Source organism: Notamacropus eugenii, chromosome 7 (assembly GCF_028372415.1).
Source record: "Notamacropus eugenii isolate mMacEug1 chromosome 7, mMacEug1.pri_v2, whole genome shotgun sequence".
NCBI lineage: Eukaryota > Metazoa > Chordata > Mammalia > Diprotodontia > Macropodidae > Notamacropus > Notamacropus eugenii.
The window spans coordinates 110,254,927-110,274,530 of record NC_092878.1 but is presented as its reverse complement, the minus strand read 5'-3'; the positions used below and the strand labels follow the sequence as shown (position 1 = coordinate 110,274,530).

The following is a 19,604-nucleotide window of genomic DNA, read 5'->3' as shown; positions in this document are numbered from 1 at the left end:
TGAACCAGGACTGAAGATGGATTAATGACTTTGCACTTGGCTTGGTGTGAAATAGGATTGTTGGCATTTCAAATCCTATTAGTTTATTTTGAATAGCTGAAGCTTGTTTTATTGGTTAATTCTTGAAATTGGCCCTAACTGTGTATAAATTATGTCATTTAAAAAAAAAAGTTGAAATAAGTCTACGTAGCAAGCTGTTCTTCTGTTTTCCAAGTTATTATCCTCCTCCAACACTTTCATAAATTAGAAGACTATCTTATTAATGCCCAGAGCACGAGCTACCTGGTCATACCCTGGATGCTTTGGACATCTGCCAAAAAAGCAGAAATGAGCCTCATGAGGGATTGAATTCTAAATCCGGACTCCTTGGGGAGAGCTCCCCAGAACTCAGTTAGAATTTCCAATGGATTTAGTTTCCTTCCCATTGATCATTTTGCATTCTCAAAAGTCTAGGCTTCCATTTAGAAAATAATAGGGTGTTAAATATAGAGAAATAGAGAATTATGTATTTTGAAATTTGCATAGAAAAATAACAAGACACACTTTGCCCCACTAACTCTCTTCTCTTTTGAAGATCTCTAGCTAATCCCGCTAATCTTTTCCAAAGATAATAAAAAGGTAAAGTGAAGCTAGGGAGGTCTGGCTCCACAAAATTGATTGACACAGGGAAAGTTGTTTAGATTCAGGAGGCTAGTACTGTTTTCCTCTTCCCATGAGAGAGAACATAAAACTTACAGTACCAGACAAAGTCTGTTCTCTGGATGAAGAGTGAGCTGTGAAAAGAGTAAAGCAGTTAAGTTCCTGCCTTTAGTATGGAGTTCAATGAGCTCTTTTATCAGCCTTCTGATATAAGCCAGATGTACAGCTATGTATATGTGGTATTCAAGAAGGACTCACACCTCTGTCATGAGAGTTTGCCAAACTCTTTTCAGGGTTGTTCATACAGCTTTGGTAGATGCCTTGGCCCAATCTCAATTGTGGCTCAAAGAAGCTGTAGTGTGCACAGTGGCCATCTTGGCAGATGGGCTAAACCAAGTTGAGCGAAATCAACAAGCATCAAACCTATTGGTGAATTAAGAAATGTCTACCCCAACCACATGAAGACTTTCCTTGGTGGAATGGGTGGATGATAATACATGTTTGTATCTATATGTATAGGTATGTATGTGTGTATATGAATATTTTCTCTATTACATGTAATTTTATATGAGACACATATATGAGATTTGTATGTGTGCATATATGTTTGATTTTCTTCAGCATTTTTTTGGCGCTCCTTTAGCAAGGTATTGACCTGCTTTTCATGTTTTCCTGGCATCTCTCTCATTTCTCTTCCCAGTTTTTCCTCCACCTCTCTTACTTGATTTTCAAAATTCTTTTTGAGCTCCTTAATGGTCTGAGACCATTGAACGTTTATTGTGTGTGTTTGGGATACAGAAGCCTTGACTTTTATGTCTTTCCCTGATGGCAAGCATTGTTCTTCCTCATCCAAAAGGATGGGAGAAGATATCTGTTCACCAGGAAAGTAACCTTCTATAGTCTTATTTTTTTTTTACCTTTTCTGGGCCTTTTCCCAACCAGTTACTTGACTTTTGGGTCCTTTTGTCAAGAGTAGGGTATACTCTGGGAATCTGTAAGATCTCAGTTCCTCCAAGGTGACACAATCAAGCGTGTACACTGGTCTGGGATCAGGAAGAGATTTTTGTTTCCAGAATCTTAGCAGTTTTGTCTCCACAGCCACCTGGCCTCCAGTTCCACCAAGTCAGTGCTAGGGGCTGATTTTCAGATAAGCTGGATAGGCAGGGCTGCCATTCAGTGTGAGACAAAGACCAGCTCCCTCAGGGCCTCTATACAAGGCTGAGGTAATATTCAGCTCCTCAGTGCCCCCAGGGGTTTTACAATCCAACCGTGGATGTGGGCTGCTGTAGGGGCTGCCATGAGAACTTCTACAGCCTGCCTGATGTGGTCTCTGTGGGCTGCTGCCTGAGGCCGGGGCTATGGGAAGGCCCTTCTCCCTTCCTGGCCAACTGAAAAAATCCCGTCACTGACCTTTGGCACTTGTGGGTTGAGGGATCTGCGGACCCACTGCTTCTGGGACCTGAGATTCCACCCCCAATATGTCCTCTTCCCAAAGTCGCGCTGGGCCACCTGGGCAAGGCTGGGCTAGGCTCCATGCTCCACTCTGCGTCCAGGGCAACCAACATTTCCCATGGGCCTTTCACGTAACCCTGGGCTGAAAATCTCCTCCACTCTGTTGTTCTACACTTCTGCTGCTCCAAAATTTGTTGAAAGTCCTTCTCTACAGGTATTTTATGGTCTGTGTGGGGAGACCTCGCATATATGTATCTTTCTACTCCACCATCTTGGCTCTGCCCCTTGCACATATGTTTGTATATGAACATATATGTATACATACATTGTATATATACATATACACATCTATACATATACACACATATATGCATATATATTGTGAGAAATGATTCATTTGGACCACTACTCTCTTCCAATCAGCATTAATTAATTTGATATCATTCCATAGGGGTAGTGATTGCCAGTTTTGTATATTAGGCCTCAGAGCTGTGAATTATAGATTGTAAATTCACTTGTTTAATCACAAGAAGCTAAGTAGACGTGCTGCACCCTTCTTTTTCCTTCCTTTGGCAACAAAGCCCAGTGGTAGAGGTGATATAATTACATGGAAAGTCCCCCTACTTATTTTTGTACCTCTAGATCACTCTCCAACAATTATGACCACCTCAAGAGTACTTAACAGAGATGCCCCATGCTTTGCCCTACCCAAGAATCCCTGCTGGCATACCATTTCTAGTTGATGTATCACTTCTGGTCCATGAAGCAAGGTCTATCAACCAATGGGATTCTGTACATTGTGTAGTCCCTCTAGATTTTTCAAGTATTAAATCTGGTACCAAGCCTCATAAAAGTAGGGCTCTGGAAGAAGGGGGTACCTCACATTGTGAGGATGATCTGATGTCCACATCATTAGAGAGGACAATGGACCCTTTAATAAAGTGTTGTTGTCTCAGGGCTCTGTCTCAGTGATTTTTCTTGTAGACTGGGTGATTATAATCCCTACAATATTATAAATATACAAAATAGATAGTAGATACAAGCTAACCTTAGAGAGGAAACTTAACAGGTGGGAGAGTATAAGAAAGGGAAGAGAGAGGGGAGAAGAAATGCATCTTGAAACCATGGATTCCAAGAGATAGAGGAGAAGAAGTGTTTTCCATATTTGGGTCCATACAAAGGCATGGTGATTGGAAGTGTATTATCATCATTCAGAAGCAGTGAGTAAGCCAGTATGATGATTGTGTAATAATTCTAGAAAAAAATAGCAAGGCTCCATGTTGTGAACCACTTTAAATACCAAACTGTAAAGCTGTGTTTGATCCCAAAATTAGAAGGGAGTCACTACTGCTCATTAAGTACAGAGGGTATATCATCAGATTTGCACTTTTGAGGAGTCATTTCGACAATTGTGTGGATGATGGATTGAAATAGAAATAAGTTTGAAGGACAGAGACCAAACTATTAAAATTATCCAGGCTAGAGGTGATGAGGGCCTATGGTTTACAATGAGAGGAAAGAAGATATTTAAATAAAAATATTGTGGAAATAGAAACAAGTTTTAGCAGCTAATTCAATATATGATATGAATGAGGTTATGAATCCAAAGAAACAAAATCTGTATGACTAAAAGGATGATGGTAACTTCAATAGTAATAGGGGATTTCTGAAGATGGATTGGAAAAATAATGAGTTCTCTTTTAATGTATTGAGTTTGAAATGCCTAGAGGACATCCTTGTAAATGTCCAATGGGTGATTTATGGTGCATTTTTGTAGTTCTAAATAATAAGGCTAGATATATGGATCAGAGAATCATTTGCGTAAAATAAAAATTTAACCTAGATAAATGATGAGATCATCAAATGAGAATAAAGAGTGAAGATAATAGGGTAGAGTTAGAGATTTGGGGGATACCTCCACTCAGTAGACTGGATGTGGACAAAGATCTAGTAATAGAGAATAAGAAGGAACAATCAGAGAGGTATAAAGAAAACCAAGAGGGATCAGTATCACAAAAATCTCAGAGAGGAAAGAATGTCCAAAAGGGACATTCAATAGTAAGGCTCTGGAGGAGAAAATGAGGCTGGTGACTGTGTGCAGCTCTCTCTCACTCAAATTCAACTGCAAATTATGCCATCATCTCTCTGATGTCATATTCCTCTTCAAGAAGGAAGGACAAACACAACATGTGAATACTCTGAGCTGCTTTAAGGGGAACACAACCAGTTGGGTAACTCACCTTGTCCTCTTCCTCTCTCTTTCACTCTCCTCTGAAAAGGAAGGTAAATTTTGATGGATGACAGCTGCCTAGTTACTTTGGGGTTTGCTGTCTAAATTTCTTTCTCAAAGATCAAACCTTAAACCCATTTCACTTTGGAGTTCATAGCCTGGACAATAGGTTCTTGCCCAAGCACCACTTAATGACTATTTTGGGACCCTCCTGGCTCAGAGTGAATGTAAATAGCAACTGTTTCTCTTTTGGCCAGCAACTCTGAGAGTCTTCTTCTCCTAGTTTGATTTTTTTTTTTTTTATTAAAGGGGCCACTTCTTGACTCACTTGGTAAGAGGCCTATTCATTGAATCGATATAACCTCACTCAAAGTGAGAACCTGTAAAGAACTTAGCCTAAAATGGCCAGGGTCTCTCACTGCATCTTGGACCATCTCCAGTCATCCTGACAAATCCTGGCCACTGGACCCAGATGGCTCTGGAGGAGAAAGTGAGGATGGTGACCTTGTACAGCCCTACCTCACTCAAATAAAAGTCAACTGTCATGTCATCATCTTCCTAATGTCATGGTCCTCTTCAAGAACAAAAAAAGGAAGGAAGGAAAGAAGGAAGGAAGGAAGGAACAAATGAAGGAAGGAAAGAATCTCTTCAGTAAGCCCCAAGTTAACTGGGCAGCTTCTGTTGTCAAAATTTACCTTCCTTTGGAGAAGGAAAAGGAGAGAAAGAAGACAAACTGAGTTATCCAGAAGAGAATAAAAAGGAAAGAAGTGAAGGCATTAAATGAAGATGACTTTATAAACGAGTTTAACTGAAGAGAAAGATAGATCTATACTTAAGGGGGGTATAATTTAATGAGTTCTTTTTAAATATGGAGAAGATCTGGCAATGTGTGTAGGCAGTAGGAAAGGAACAAGTAACTAGGGACAGAGCTAATATTGGAAAGAGGGGGATAATAGTGGGGGGGGGAAGGTTTATCGAGAAGTGGGATGGTATGAGATCAAGGGTCCATGGAAGAGAGCTTCACCTCAGAAAGGAAAAGAAAAATATTTGTTTTTTCTAATCAGAGACTAGAGAAAAGAGATTGTGATGTCAAGAGGAAGTGAGATATGGAGAAGAGAGAGTTTATGACCAATGTCAGGATGTTTAGGTCAGAGAAAAGAAACCAGGAAATCCATCCTAAAGTATTTGAATGGCTGTTATGAAGAAAAAAGATCTGATTTGTTCTTCTTAATCTCAGAGGGCAGAGAGAGCAATAGAGGGCACTTGAAGAGAGGCATATTCTATCTTGACATAAGACAAAGCTTCTGAAAAACTAGAACTATCCAAAGTTGCAATGGGTTGCTTTGAGAAATAGTGGTTACTCCTCACTGCAGGCTCCAAATGGAGGCTGGATGACAACCTGGAAATTTTTGGTCATTTATAGATTATCTGGTTTATGTGGTTCTTCCCACTGTTCAGAGTCTGTGATTCTAGGGCTGCCTTGCAGCTCTTCACCAAAGTGCTACTTAAAGCTACTGAGCCATCAAGTTCCACGTTGATGATAATAGTCAAAATTTCTATAGGATTTGGTTTGCAAAGAGTTTTAAATACAGTCCAGCATCTGATCCTCACTAGAACACTCTGAAATAGATACTAAAGATAATCTCATTTTACACATAAGGAAACCAAAGACCACAGAAGTTAAATGACTCACCTATGGTTATACTGCTAGCAAGTGTAATAGGCAGAATTGCTTTCCACTATAATGCACTGCCTTTCAAAGTTCCGTGAATGGAGAACTCCACTAATTTGCTGTATCTGTAACAGGTAAGAACAAAACTAGAAAAGTACTCCAGAGAAATCAGTATCTCATCAGATATTTCCACCATGATATAAAAGAAAGACTCTGAGGGTAGCTCCTCAGTGTCCACTCAGTATGTCTGGGACATTAGCTGTCTTCATTGCTGACAATTCTCGTTGGCACAACACATGGCAGATATTCATTACCAGAAGGGCAAAGCTAGGAATTCAAAGGGTTTCCTATAGAATATTCCTTGTTGATTCTAATTCTCAAAATAGCTTACAGGGCTCCTGGCTATTTGGTGACATTATCCTTTATTGATAAATGGAACTTCCTTCCTGTACCCTTCATTGGGAATTAAAAAGTGCATTTTACATAGTTACTCTAACTGAGGAAGTGTAGATACCATGAACATCAAGCCAGGGGGAGGGGGAGTTATATAATATGTTGCTCATGCAGTCTTCCTTCCTGCGCTCTTACCATTCCCCTTCTCAGTTCATTCTGGTCTTTCATCTGGCAGGATACAAAAGTACTTGAAAGACCATCTGTTCAATTGGTGTTGGCTGACTGAAGTTAGGGAGAAAAAAACTTGCTTAGGGAATTCTTGCTAGTTTTTTTTTTCTGTTTTTGTTTTTGCTTTTTAAATTAAAATCTCATTACAAAAAAATCACTGAGTGCCCCAGATTCAGGTATAGCCTACCATATGGAGGTGGAGTTGGTGGGGGGAAGGTTTTTAAGGAAAGAATATGGATTTATTAAGGAATTATATAACTTTTTATCATTATTAAAACCATCATGGAAATGAAAGACTGTCAAGTTCAAAGACTGGGAAGTTTTTATCATGAAGCTGAGTGGCCCTAAAATGAAGCCTTTTCTTATCTATTCAGTGCCTAGGGTCATCCTCCTACTCCAGCCCCCAAAAATCTTGCCTTCATTTTGTATGTATTCTGCATATATTTGAATATTTAGAGTTTTTCTTCCCCATTAAAATGCAAGCTTTTTTAATGAACAAACTGCTTTAATTTCGGTTTTGTATGTTTATTGATTGATGGAACTCCATTTTTATAACAACACTATGGATATGTATCAGAATAGTATAACCTTAAAACATCATGATATGATAGAATGTTGGTTTTAGCATCAAACAAATCAGGACTCAAATTCCAGCTCTAACATTGACTAGTTTCATGTTACTCTGGATAAGTCATTGAACTTCTGTGTGTCTCAGGCAACTCCTTAGTACTTAAACATTTTATAAGTGGATTTCCATCTGATTTAGTTGAGGGCATAGCCAATGTTATAATTTCATCTTCCCTAATTAAAATGTCACAATTATCTTATCAACATAAAATTTATGGCCCTCTTTTCATGATCACCCATTCTGAATACTATTTTGTTGAACTAATAGATATAAATGAGTCTATATGCCTATATATATATATATATATATATATAATATGTATATATATATATATACACACATACATAACACACACATATGTAATACACACACACACATATATATATAAGTATACATTATTTAAAAACCAATTAAACAGAGAAAGTTCCAAAATAACAAAAATGTAGTAGATGAAATTGTTTTAACATTGTCAAATATTTGATAAATACATTTAAATAAAACAGATGACTGACTGATCCACCAACAGAGTTTTATTTTCCTCATATCTTTAATATAGGATCTGAGTGGAAATTAAAGACAGGGACAGACTCTTGATTTCTTGTCTTTTATTTTGGCATACAGAGTTAGTCCTAGGGTAACTGTGAAGTAGGCAGTCTATTTATAATCTCTTCTACTCTTCCATTCTGAGCTTCTTTTTGGTGTTTCCCCTTCTCTCATCAAAATACAACTGAGTCAAACAATCTCATGTTGCCCTAGTTCCTTCTTAGCATGGAAGAAATAGATCTGGCAGAGTTATTCTGACAACCTTGTTGTAGCTCCATGCACTTTCCTGTTATAGGAACATTCACATTTTAAAGGAAATAGTGTAGAAAGACCAAATGTACACTATGTTCCAGTCATTGAGACGCCCTAGAAGTAATTTGGTGAGGAATTAGCAGCTGCAGGAATCTGAAATAGTCTTATCTGGAAGTCAGCACCTGAGCCAAGCTTGAAGAGAGGTAGAAGTACCAAGAAGCAAGAGGTGGAAATAATTTAGGCAGAAAGTACAATCTGTACAAAGGCAGAGGGTTGGGAAGTAGAATTCTGTATAAGTGGAACAGACAATAGAATAGGTAATGAGCATAGAGTAGTTGAAGGAAAGTAATGTGCAATGAGTCTGGAAAGGTTGAAAAGAATCAGATGATGAAGGGTGTTAAATGTTGAAGAGAGGATTTTGTATTTGATCCTAGAGGCAAGAGGAAGCCACTCCACTTTGTGATGAGGGGAATGGCATGGTCAGAAATATGCTATCTTGATGTCTCTTTGGAAGTTTTATGGAGTACTGAAGGAAGAAAGGATACACTGGCTTTATGGAGATATTGGAATAGTTAAGGAGAGACTTAACGAATAAACAAACTGAGATGGTGGCCATTTGAATGAAGATAAGTGGACAAATGCAAGAGACACTGTGAGAGCAAAATTTACAAGATTTCACAAAAGATTAGGATATAATATTAACAAAATTCCCTTTAAAAAAGTTTTCTGATGGGGAATAAAGTATAAAATTTTAATTTCAGAACTTAACAATTATACTTATGTACATTTAGTCAATCAAAAATCAAACCTCAGTGGGTGTGAAGAGGAAGCTCAGAAGTCAACTCATTGGCTGGGAAAATGCCCAGAAAGGGGAAAAAACATAAGACCATAGAAGGTTGCTTTCTTGGTGAACAGATATCTCCTCCCTTCCTTTCTGATGAGGAAGAACAATGCATACCATCTGGGAAAGACATAAATGTCAAGGCTTCTGTATCCAAAACAGACAAAATAAATATTCAATGGGCTCAGGCCATGGAAGAGCTCAAAAAGGATTTTGAAAATCAAGTTAGAGAGGTAGTGGAAAAACTGGGAAGACAAATGAAAGAGATGCAAGAAAAGCATGAAAAGCAGGTCAACAGCTTGCTAAAGGAGACCCAAAAAATGCTGAAGAAAATAACACCTTGAAAAATAGGTTAACTCAATTGGCAAAAGAGGTTCAAAAAGCCAATGAGGAGAAGAATACTTTAAAACGCAAAATTAGCCAAATGGAAAAGGAAGTTCAAAAGCTCACTGAAGAAAAAGTTCTTTCAAAATTAGAATGGAACAGATGGAGGCTAATGACTTTATGAGAAACCAAGAAATCACAAAACAAAACCAAAAGAATGAAAAAATGGAAGATAATGTGAAATATCTCATTGGAAAAACAACTGACCTGGAAAATAGATCCAGGAGAGACAATTTAAAAATTATGGGCCTACCTGAAAGCCATGATCAAAAAAAGAGCCTAGACATCATCTTTCATGAAATTATGAAGGAAAACTGCCCTGAGATTCTAGAACCAGAGGGCAAAATAAGTATTCAAGGAATCCACAGAACACCGCATGAAAGAGATCCAAAAAGAGAAACTCCTAGGAACATTGTGGCCAAATTCCAGAGTTCCCTGGTCAAGGAGAAAATATTGCAAGCAGCTAGAAAGAAACAATTCAAGTATTGTGGAAATACAATCAGGATAACACAAGATCTAGCAGCTTCTACATTAAGGGATCGAAGGGCGTGGAATAAGATATTCCAGAAGTCAAAGGAACTAGAACTAAAACCAAGAATCACCTACCCAGCAAAACTGAGTATAATACTTCAGGGGAAAAAATGTTCTTTCAATGAAATAGAGGACTTTCAAGCATTCTTGATGAAAAGACCAGAGCTGAAAAGGAAATTTAACTTTCAAACACAAGAATGAAGAGAAGCATGGAAAGGTAAACAGCAAAAAGAAGTCATAAGGGACTTACTAAAGTTGAACTGAACTACATGGAAAGACAATATTTGTAACTCTTGAAACTTTTCAGTATCTGGGTAGTTGGTGGGATTTTACACACACACACACACACACACACACACACACAGAGCACAGAGTGAATTGGATAGGATGGGATCATATCTTAAAAGAATGAAATTAAGGGGTGAGAGAAATATATTGGGAAGAGAAAGGGAGAAATGAAATGGGGCAAATTATCTCTCACAAAAGAGGCAAGCAAAAGACTTTTTAGTGGAGGAAAAAAGAGGGAAGGTGAGAGAAAAACATGAAGTTTACTCTCATCACATTTGACTAAAGGAAGGAATAAAATGCACACTCATTTTGGTATGAAAACCTATCTTACAATACAGGAAAGTGGGGGAGAAGGGGTTAAGCAGGGTGGAGGGATGATGGAAGGGAGGGCAATATGAGGAGGGAGCAATTTGAAGTCAACACTCTTGGGGAGGGACAGGATCAAAAGAGAAAATAGAAGAAACGCAGGGCAGGATGGGATGGAGGGAAATATAGTTAGTGTTACACAACATAACTATTATGGAAGTCTGTCAGGCCTAGAGGCCTAAGGGCTACCCGAGTCTTACCTTACCTATTGCAGGTCTTCGGCTGGCCAAACCAGATAAACGTATGAGAGAAGAGACTTTCCAGAGTCGAACAAGGGTTAGGCTTTATTCAGGGTCTTAGTTACATGTGCAGGGGTAACTCTTCCTGAGGAGAGAGAAATCTCCCAAGGAGGCAAAGATCTTACAGTAAGAGAATGGAAGCAGAAGTGGAAGTGGGGAGAGAGGGGAGAGGGAAGAAAGAAGAGAGGAGAGAGGGAAGAGGGGCCTTCTGTCCTCTAAGGGCCCCTCAGCGCTAAGAACACCTTCAGACTTTCCTGACCCTACTTAAGCTCTCCTGCCACATAGTTTGCACCTGAATACCGTGCCTGTTAGACAACAATAGGTGTGCTCAGACCCCGGGCCAATCTCGAGGGCAGGGATGCTCTCTCCCAGCACGTTTCTCACGGGAAGAGATGGAAATGCACGAGATAGCCCAGTCTCACACCTCAATTTCCTGCTGTTCCCTGGGGGGCCTCATGAGAACTCTAAGGTTTAGAAGTCCTCACCTTTACCCTCCCGAGACTGTCCACATGGAACTGAGCTTACACCCCCAACAGAAGTCATTTACAAAACTACACAGATATGGCCTATATTGAATTTCTTGCCTTCCAAAGGGAATGGGTGGGGAGAGAGGGAGGAAGAGAAGTTGGAACTCAAAGTTTTAGGAAGAACTATTGAGTATTGTTCTTGTATACAACTAGGAAATAAGAAATACAGGCAATGAGGTATAGAAAGTTATCTGGCCCTACAGGACAAAAGAGAAGATGGGGACAAGGGAAGGGAGGGATGATAGAAGACAGGGCAGATTGGTGATAGGGGCAATTAGAATGCTTGGTGTTTTGGGGTGGGGGAGGGAACAAATGGGGAGAAAATTTGGAACCCCAAATTTTGTGAAAATGAATGTTAAAAGTTAAATAAATAAATTAATTTGAAAAAAATAAAGCAAATAAAAATTTAAAAAAATAAATAATAAAAAAAAATCATTCCTCAGTCTAGGCCACTGCATATACATATTGAAACAAAATACAAGTCATGAAAAAATGCTTTGGGGCTTCTTTACCATAAGGAAATAATTAAGTACCTACAGCATGGAACATCATGAATTGCAAAGTCAGCATTTTATATTTCTATTTTTTATATTTATATTACTGATTTTATCAACTGTGAAAAATGCAACTACAATTGATTACAACAAAAACAATAGTTATTAGTGAGTGTGTTAATATCGTTGTAGTCTCTCATTCATTCACTAAAAATCCTTAAGAAAAGTATTTGTTCAGCAAAACTTGAACTCAGACAAAAGGCTGCACTCAGGGACTTAGAAGTTCTTATGTGGCTTAGGGGCTGCAGGTTCCCCACCTCTAGATTAAATATTGCTTACATAAGAGGAATGAGTGAGAGAGATTTGGATGACTCTAATAAACCCAGAAGACTAGACGTCTTCTCTCAAGAAAAATAAAGAATTTCTCAAAATGTGTTTAGAGAAATTATAATGAATTCAGATTTGGACATGTTGGGTTTAATATGCTATACTAATTAAATGTTTTGAGTATAAAAAAGAGCAAAGAAAAGTGCATGCTTGCCTATGCGCTGGTCTGCTTGCTCACTGCTGCCCCAGCCCCCACCCTGCTATGACTTCCTACAAGCTGGTGCTGATCTGGCATTGAGAGAGCATCTGGAACCTGAAGAATCACTTCAGCAGTGGTACAAAGCAGACTGAGCCTCGCTGGGCATGAGAACGCCAAGCGTGGTGGCCAGGAGCTGCGAAATGCTGGTTATGAATTTGATATCTGCTTCACTTCCATCCATAAGAGAGCAATTTGTACCCTTTGGACAGTACTAGAAGCCATTGACCAGATATGGTTGCCAGTAGTGAGGACTTGGTGCCTCAGTGAGTGGCACTATGGAGATCTGACAGATCTCAACAAGGCAGAGATCATTGCTAAGCATGGTGAGATCTGGCGATGATCCTACAACATCCCACCACCTCCAATGGAGCCTGACCACCCCTTCTACAGCAACATCAGCAAGGACTGTCACTACGCAGATCTGATTGAGGATCAGCTGCTTTCATGTCAGAGCCTGAAAGACACCACTGCCTGGGCTCTGTCTTTCTGGAATGAGGAAATTGTCCACCAGATCAAGGAAGGCAAATGTGTTCTGATTGCAGCCCATGGCAATAGTCTTCAAAGGACTGTCAAACATCTTGAAAGTCTGTCTGCAGAAGCAATCTTGGAACTGAATTTGCGCACTGCCGGTCCCATTGTGTATGAGTTGGACAAGAATCTGAAGCCCATCAAGCCCATGCAGTTCCTTGGGGATGAAGAGATTGTGTCCAAAGTCATGGCAGCCGTGGCAGCCCAAGACAAGACCAAGAAGTGAATGTGGGCTCCCAGCACATGCCTGCAGTAGCCAGGTTCTTCCCTGCTCACTGTCCCCACCACATGTGTCCCCACCCTGCTCCACATGCCGACCATTGCCTTAGGGATCATACCACATGGCTTCAGGTGGGGGACTGGTGGTTCCTTTTCTCATTTCCTCCCTATTTCAGACCAATTCTTTTCTCTCTTGTTGCCTCAACCACATTAGTCAGAATGCCTCCTGGGCATTTTGTCTCAGTAAGGACCTGGCTGGGGTTAGGGATGGGGATGTAGAAAGAAGTGACTCATGTGGGGAGTTGGAAGAAGCAATTGGTCCAATTATTCCTATAAGCCAGCCCTGACCATAGGGCAGCCCTCTCAGGAGCTGCTGTAGGAAGTTGCCTATAACCCAGGTGGTCATTTAGTGAATCATGAAAATTTTATTTCTTCCCTAATCCAAGAAAAATGTATCTGGGAATTTGAGATTATGTCCTAATATTTACTTGTCACATTTACTTTCACAAAAAAAACCCCAAAAAACAAAAAAAAAAATCCTTCTAGACTGGTTATTAGTGGCTTTTGGAATTAAAGTGTCCCACTTGGTAGTCATCAGAAATCTCAAGCCCAGTCAGAGAAGGAAAGAGTTCTTTAATTTCTAAAGGGTGGATGAGTATATCTCATTGTGTATTTTATAGCCCCTGTTCTGTTCTGTGGCAGTGAAATGCCCCTCGATCATGTTGAAATGTGTCTCAACGTCCCATTGCTTCCATCTTATGTCCAACAACCCGGGTCCTCATCAGTTTTAGCATAACTGTACTAATTCTACCTCCCCCCCCCCCCCTTTTTGTGTTGTTCATTAGAATAAAGGAGTGATGTGAAATTAAAAAAAAAAAAAGGAGCAAAGAAGAGAGACCAACATTTAAAATGAGAGAGAAATGGGAACAACCTATCAGAGGGAAGAGATAAGAGGAGCTGGAATTGAGGATATGCTTTGGAAGAAGAAAGATTTTTCATCAGAGTTGAATAAAGGAGGAGAAAATTGAGGCTTGTGATGATGAGATTTTGAGATATAAGGAAGGGGAGAAATAGGAAGACAGGGAAATTGGCCTGTATTTTCTCATTGAAGTTGAAGGAAATGTCCTCTACTCAGAGAAAGGGGTGTGGTTTATTTGGATGTTTTAAAAATAGAAGAAAAATTTTGGATTCATCATCTATTAGGAAATAGTAAAATGATTGCTTTGTGTCAGTAAAAGTCTAAGCTTGACACAGGAGAACATGAATTTGTATTGGACTCTATCAACAGGGTTGTATGAATTTTTCCAGTTTATGAGCAGAAGAGGGAAGAGGCATATTCCACTCCAGACCGTACTTCTGATTCATCTCCGTAGGACTTTTTCTACCATGCCATTACTCTTCAACCTGGAAATTGACTTCAGAATTACTTCTCACGTTAAAATTGTTCCCTGTCTATGGGACCTCTCCATTCTGATTACCTACTTCTTCCCAGAACCTCCACTTTCAGCAGAAGGCCCCATCCAACCATGTCCTCATCTTTCTCCAGACTTCACTACTAAGTTTCGCCATGGGACATTCTTTACCATAACTCCACAAAGGTACCTTTTCAAAGTGCCCCTTTACAGACTTTTTAACCTATCTTTTAAATGCTGACTTCCTTCATTGAAATGTAAGGTTTTTTAGAACAGGGACGGTCTTTCTATCTATTTGTATATGTATTCTTAGCACATACCACTGTGCCTAGCACATAATAAGTACTTAAAAATGCTAGGATAAAAGTAATTCAGGATTGGAGTGTGGCAAGACATAAGTAGCACCCAGACAAGGGGGCTGGGATTTGGAAGTAAAGAATAATATAAACTGAATTTGTAAATTATATGACCATATTTTGGAAGGAAAAAAAGTGAAGGCAGATCAATGCTCATGGACTGAGAGTAGACAGAGGGAGGGGTTAGACATCACTGTGAGGATGAGGAATAGGTTCCAGAATGAGACATAAGGAGAGAGAGAATAGCAGATAGGAATTTATATCATGATGGTATGAGGACAGGAGATATATTTAGGAGCAGATATGTTGTCCTGGACCTCTCAGATCATTACACATAGGAGACTGCTTACTCTGTCTATGTGTTAGCCTGATTCTACCTAAGAATAATGATCATATAGTAAAACACTAACAATGAAGGCAATATGGAGGATGTCTGCTGAAGATTTCTGCGAGCCCCAGGACAATAACAATTTATGGCCTGGGTTAGCAGTAAAACGAATTGATTTTATCTTACTACCTCATCTATGCAGAACAGGTAAGAGAAGGGAGAAATGTCTGTATCCTGTTCTGTTTTTCTTATTTCTATGAAACACTGATGTTATAAAGCTGCTAGGATCAAGAATGAAGGCCAGGTATGAAAACAGTATTGTTTTAGTATTTGTGATTTGGATGCTCACTTCAGGAGGAGAGCATGTTCTTACACTTTACTTTCATGGCATGGTTTTAGACAGGCTTGCTGACTTCTTGGAACAAGTATGGGTTGTCTTTGCGTACAAGGTGTTTTGTTTGTTTGAGATGCTAGCCCTTGAGTAATATTGTTTTAAAAGTCCAATATGGAAAATGTTTTATTATGTTGTCAGGTGATATGCAGTCACTCCATTTGCCATGCAAATTCAAGCTAAGAGTCAGTTTTTAAAATGTATGCCAAAAAACATGGAAGCTACTGCTTTAAACTCATGGCTGTGGATGAAACTCATTTTAGTCATTTTGAAACTTTTTTTTAGCTCAGTTCCTTGGCATCAGATGAAATGAAAATGCTTGCAGGATATTTGCTAGTTGCCAAGCTGTTTGATACCCAACAGTGAACAATTTGTTTCAGCATTGGAGAAGTTAAGCATCTCTTTCTCTGTGTACAAGTAGACAAAATGTCACTGTACTATCAATTGTGCAATGGCTGATTATAGCTATACTTGGCATCCATTGCTTAAGATTAGATGTCTCTCTCTCTGTAATGCATTTCTTCTGACTTCATTGATAGAATTTTTCAGATCTACTTTGCCTTTATCTTATTGGATAGAGAGCAGGTCTGAAGAATTGAGAAAGCCAAGAGTTAAAGTCTTGCCTCTGACCCATACTGGCTGAGTAATGAAATTTAAGATAATCAAGAATAAAAAGGTCACATAATATAGGGAATAAAGCACTGGGACTTAAAGGCAGGAAGACCTAGGATGAAATCCTACATTGGATATTTGCTAGATCTGTGGCCTTGAATAAGTCACTTAAACTCTGGGAGACTCAGTTTCCTCATCTGTAAAATGCAGGGGTTGGAAATGAGGGCCTCTAAGGTCCCTTACAGCTTTGAATTTATTATCTCATGCAAGTTCTTGATCTGCCTTCGTGGACCAGCAGTTGCCCATACCGATAAAATCACCTCTTCTGATACCCCCCCAAAATTAATCATTTCACTGCAAGACTTGCTACTACTTTCTGTTATATGTACTGCTGAACCTAAGCCAAAATTTAAAAGACACTGGTACTAATCAGTACTTTCCATTTGGAAAGGTAAGTTTAAAGATAGAAGGGAAGTTAGAATAGGCACAACTTACTTCTAGCAGATGCTCCCCCCATTCTGAGACATCCAAATATAGCTAAATTCACCTAAATTTCCAAGCATCAATTTCTGGGGATAGTCTTCATTTTATCAACTGATTGGCCTCCTTTTTTTAAACTACCAAATTGGATTAGTGGCTGCCACTTGTAATCATTATGATCTGTTATTGATAAGAAATCTTGTACATCATTTTGGTATGTTTTTGTTGTCTAACAGATCTTTCTTTTTATTTCTTCTTAGCAAATGATTTGTCAATCAAAAAGTCTTCATTAAGCCTTATATGCACCCAAAATGAGAACCAACATTGAATGGTTGTTGTCCTTCCTCTTCGAAGAAGACCAAAATGACATCACCATTGTAAAGTGAAATTTCATTGTATCCAACTGTGGCTGATCAGACCAATACAAACTCAGAATGCTCTGCCACAGGTTGGGCACAGATAGTCCATGTGAATATTTGGGGTGGATATCCCAAATTTGAACATCAATTCTGCTTTGCTCCAAGAGCACAGCACCCTTTCTGATGTTGAGCGCTCTTGTGCCAGTGTCTGCCATGATGCACAGTCAAAAAGTTTATTTTATGGAGGACTCACATGGAGCAGGTGATCACAGAGTGGTTATAAGAAGCTATACAAGAACACTCTCAAGGTCTCTCTCAAGAACTTTGGATTTGACCAACATTGAATACATGCACACACACACACACATGCATTATATGTGTATATGTGTGTGTGTATGTTCATGGTCTTCCAAATGAAATATAAGGTACACTATTCCCCAAAAAGGTGTTTGATATATATATATATATCTAGATATATATCTATATCTGTGTATATATCTATCTCTCTGTCTATCTATCTATCTATCTATCTATCTATCTATCTATCTATATATATATATATATATGTATGTATATGTGAACTCAAAACCCCTTTAGGATGTGGCTGGCCAGATACGAATGAAAGACCAGGGATATAACTAAGCAGATTAGAAAAACAAATTGAGCTACTGTTCTTTGGTTTGTCTCCATGCCTTCCTCACAAGCAACATAGCTAGATGAGAAATGGAGTTGGAGTTGGAGCTGAGAAAGCTAGACAAACCAAACTCTTTGGTAGTTATTGGTTGTACAGCCTGTTGTGTTGATGAATACATGACATGTAGATTGAGAGATTCCATGTGAGTGTATTGGGGTGTAGGTCAGAATATAAAGAATGATCACCATAAGCTAATTTCCCATGAAGACCCAAGCCAATTACCGGGAAGTTCACTGGAAAGAAAAAATTAAGTCAACTTGGAGGGAGGCTTTCTTAGTGTCTAAATGAAATTGGAGCCTTACATAAAGCATCTGTTGGAGATGAAAGTCACTCTAGCCCAAATACCAAAAAGCAATAAATAGGATATTCTATAAATGAAAATGGCCCAACTCCTATCACCCCAACCTCCAGGGCACAGGGTCCTCTCTTCCTGAGTAGAAGATAACAACACTATACAAAAAGACTTTAGCTGAAGCCAGCAACTAGAACCAGAGAAACTACATAGCCATGTGTTTGGTGGGGTTCTAGTGGCATAGAGTTCCGCAGAGAGGCACGTAAAAATCACCATCTATTAAAAGAGCATCAAGTGAGGTAGTTAACTCTCAGCAGAAGCAATCAAGTCAAGCAGTGTTTAATGGAGCAGCATTCCAGCACAGACTGGATCTATATGCACCTAAAACCAATGAGAAATGAGCTTGGAGGTAATGATATGGTAGCCTCATTAGAGATATCTACAATCTCTCTGTATTAGAAATGTGACTTGCTCATTGTATCAGCAAGTACCCCAGCATACACAGGAGAGCCTGCTGCACAGGTGGTCAACAACCACCATCATCAAGCACATATATATCATTCACTTGGTTCAGGGGAAAATGTCAGCACCCTGAACTTCAGAGAAAACACAAAGAAATAATCAGCAGATCGAGCTTCCAACTGTCTGACTCTAAGCAATACATACATCACAAATCAGCAGTCAGATTCAACTGTCTGACATTCATGCATAGTTACCAAAGAGAGAAGCGCCAACATTTGGGTTTTCAAAGCCAGGGGGCTCCTTAGTGGCTGCCCAGAGTCTCCTGTGGCCTAATAAACGTTACCATTGAGTACATTCCGAAGTAAAACCTCACCTCAGAGTATTTATACACTTTTCAAAGCCAGAGGGCAACACAACCCTTGAGAACCAGTGCCTCATTAGAAAATTAACAAAAGGTACTTGAGGCCTATTAATGGGTAGGGAAGATCTAACTGACCTTACACTCATCCACAGGTGCCTTAGATACATATGTTCTCTTGATGCATACGCAGCCCTTGTGCCAGAAACGTCGTGTGTCTCTGCACACATTCCTGATGTGTGAGCATTCTTCCCACTGACAACATAACATGTATACTTGTGGGACAGTGTAGCCTAGGTTTGGGGGGGGGGGAGACATATTTTTTTCTAATTTTCTTATTCTATCATCTCATTGAATCATTTTTCATTGAACTATGTGCCCCAATTGACTATTAAAAATCGCTGATGGATGCTCACAAGCATATTTTTACTACTGTGACTGTTAGGGAAGGAAAAGATATTCCTCTGTCATAAAATTCAGAGTAAAGACCTTACCTAAAGATAGTCTATTAGAAATAACTATCTTAGCACACATCCCATCAAGTCTTCTTACCTCATTCATTCACATTTGTCAATAATTTAATATGCTCCATACGATTAGATATTGAAGAAAATAAGTAAGACACAACGCTTACCAAAAGGTCTACAGTCTATTCTCTGTACCTCCATATTCTCATGGCTAAAAACAGAAACCAGAGACGAATTTAGGGAATCAATACAAAGGTTCTCATGATGAACAATTCGTGATTCGGTGCATGATTTATAGTCTATAACTGACTTAACTATAGAGGTCACTAGAACTGTTGCTTATAATAGGTGGT

At 39.2% G+C, this 19,604-nt stretch overlaps 1 pseudogene; it reads left to right on the top strand.

Moving 5' to 3' along the window:
- Positions 1-12,296: 12,296 nt before the first annotated feature.
- On the top strand, positions 12,297-13,047 carry LOC140513977 (phosphoglycerate mutase 1-like; annotated as a pseudogene).
- Positions 13,048-19,604: the final 6,557 nt, after the last annotated feature.